The sequence below is a fragment of the Ictalurus furcatus genome, chromosome 29 (assembly GCF_023375685.1).
Source record: "Ictalurus furcatus strain D&B chromosome 29, Billie_1.0, whole genome shotgun sequence".
Lineage (NCBI taxonomy): Eukaryota > Metazoa > Chordata > Actinopteri > Siluriformes > Ictaluridae > Ictalurus > Ictalurus furcatus.
The window spans coordinates 12,108,099-12,110,598 of NC_071283.1; the positions used below are offsets into that span (position 1 = coordinate 12,108,099).

The 2,500-nt window shown below is 44.8% G+C and overlaps 1 protein-coding gene across 8 annotated transcripts in view; it reads left to right on the forward strand.

The window, feature by feature from the left end:
- LOC128604465 (receptor-type tyrosine-protein phosphatase delta) overlaps positions 1-2,500 on the forward strand; it is a 424,718-nt gene that overhangs the window by 264,354 nt on the left and 157,864 nt on the right. The gene's annotated exons all lie outside the window — the stretch shown is intronic.

Consider the following 2,500-nt stretch of genomic DNA (forward strand, 5'->3'; position numbering starts at 1 on the left):
GTGTGTGTGTGTGTGTTCATGCGCGCACGTTGGTCCTGTGCGGTATATTGCACATGTAGCCTATAAGATGCTTTACTGTGACGAGTTAATATGGTGTGTGTGTGTGTGTGTGTGTGTGTGTGTGTGTGATTTTTTTTGAAAGTATGATCTCACAGCACTGTTGTTTGTGATGTATTAATAGTATAATATACATTTATACTATGTGTAAGTGTATATGTACACGTAGGCTATATTTATGTTATATTTTATACCATATAAAGTATAATAGCATGTACAGAAGTGTAGAGTTATAACACATGAAGCTTAACTGTACACTGTTCAATACCAGACTACGGAGACACACACACACACACACACACACACACACACAGTATTGAATAGTCTGGTGTTCCGGCCGTAAGGATAATGAATGTGTTTTCCTGTATAATGGCTATGAAGAGGGTTATTATATTTCTGATGTTCTGGCGTGTGTTGTATAGTAATAATACACTGCTTTAGTCTGTCGAATGTGTTTGAGGTTATACACCGTATACCTGTATACCATTACTCCATATAAAGAGTGTAACAGTTACTGTACATGACGATATGGTGTATCAGACAGTCCAGGCTTTTAGAGGTCAAGGGTTAAATGTGTTAATGTTCTATCTCACACACGCATACACACATACTCTCTCTCTCTCTCTCTCTCTCTCTCTCTCTCTCCCCATGTCATTAGTGTGTGTGTGTGTGTGTGTGTGTGTGTGTGTGTGTGTGTGGAATGTTACCGAGTGTGAGCTTGTCTGTAAATTGCGTGTGTGCGCGCGCATGTGTGTGTGTGTGTGTGTGTGTGTGTGAGGTAGAGCTGTTTCTCCGTTTGCCCTTCACTGTAATGTAATCTGAAATCTTGAATATGGAAGATATACCTTGACATTATAGATTTACTTTTAACTCTATCGTCTTATTCTTATTCTTCTTTAGAGTAAAGAAGTGTGTGTGTGTGTCTGTGTGTTCAATTTATATTTTCTTCTTGCTGTACTTCTTTTATTCGTTCTTTTTTTTTCATTTCCTCTATTGCTTTTTTTTTTTTTTCGCTCTTTCGGATTTATTTTTTTAACCTCTGGCAACTCATTGCTCCTGCTTCTTTTATTTCTCTCTCTCTCTCTCCCTCTCTCTATCTATCTCTCTCGCTCGTTTTTTCTCCCCTATCGTCTCCCCTTTTTGCTTCACTCCTCTCGTTTTGCTTTCCTCTCCTCCTCTGGTTTTACTCTTTTTCCTTTTGTTCTCTCTTTTTACATCTTTCTCTTTTCTGTGCTGTGTCGTTGTCGTCGGTCAACCCCCCCCCCCCCCCCCCCCTCCTAGCTTTTTTTTTTTTTGTCCTAATCCCCTCAGCCTCTTTTTATTTATTTTTTAAATCTCTTTCGCTGTGCCTTGTTTGTCGTGGGGCCGCTGGGGGTCTCTGTCCCTCCTGATGCCCCTTCAGATGAGCGATTGTGGTGGTGAAGATGGTGTAGCGTTGCTCAGGGAGTCATTCGGTGGTGTCGGTGTTGGTATCGGAGTCGGTGTGGGAGTGGGAGCTCTCTCTCGGCTCGCTGGCTGCAGCTGTGTACCGTACTGTACCTGCACCTGCTGAGAGACCGACCTGTTGGCTCACACTGCACTCGTTAGTGTGTGTGTGATGGGTTACATGTGTGCGAGAAAGGGTCAGGTGTGTGTGCGAGACGTGCGTTGCCGTTACTGCGCATCCATCAGTGTGATTCGGTGTGAAAGAGTGATGACGGGAGAGAGATTTACAGGCACAGTGCAGGTTCAGGGCTTTATACCGGATGAACTCCATATGTTCTCCCTCACAGTGTTCGGCGCCCCGTGTGGGGAAACACTGAGGGGGCGGAGCTACACGGTAGAACTCTCCCTCTGTGTCTTTCTCTCCACCCATCTCTTTCTGTCTCACCATGTGTCTCTCTCTCTCTCTGTCCGTATTTCTCTTCTGAGAAGGAGCCAGTAATTGCCTGGTGCAGTGAGGTGTTAAAAATGGGACCTAAGTGCTCTGTAAACGTGTGTGTGTGTGTGTGTGTGTGTGTGTGTGGAACAGTAGAGCATACTCTTTGCATTTTGTCAGCACTTCCACCCTGCTGGCTCCAGGTCAGTCAAGCTTGTATGCCGTGTGCACTTTTACAGGCGCTCAGGTTTGAACGGTCCGCACTCAGCGCCTCACTCTGACACGCTGCAATTATCGGCATGGAAACGCCTTCGATTTCCAATCCCGCCGAAGACGACCGAGGACCGAGGGAGCTTTCTTTCCCTTCTCTTGTCTGTTCAGTGTGTGTGTGATGAGAAAGGCTGATACAAAGGTTGACGAAGTCCCAACACACACACACACACACACACACACACACACACGGTCAATCAATCAATCATATTTCCAAGGAAGATTTGAGGACATTATTATTAGTCTTGTTCTCATTACACCCTCCTCCATCAAGTGTGCCAGCAAACCATCCATCCGTCACTCACTCACTAATGA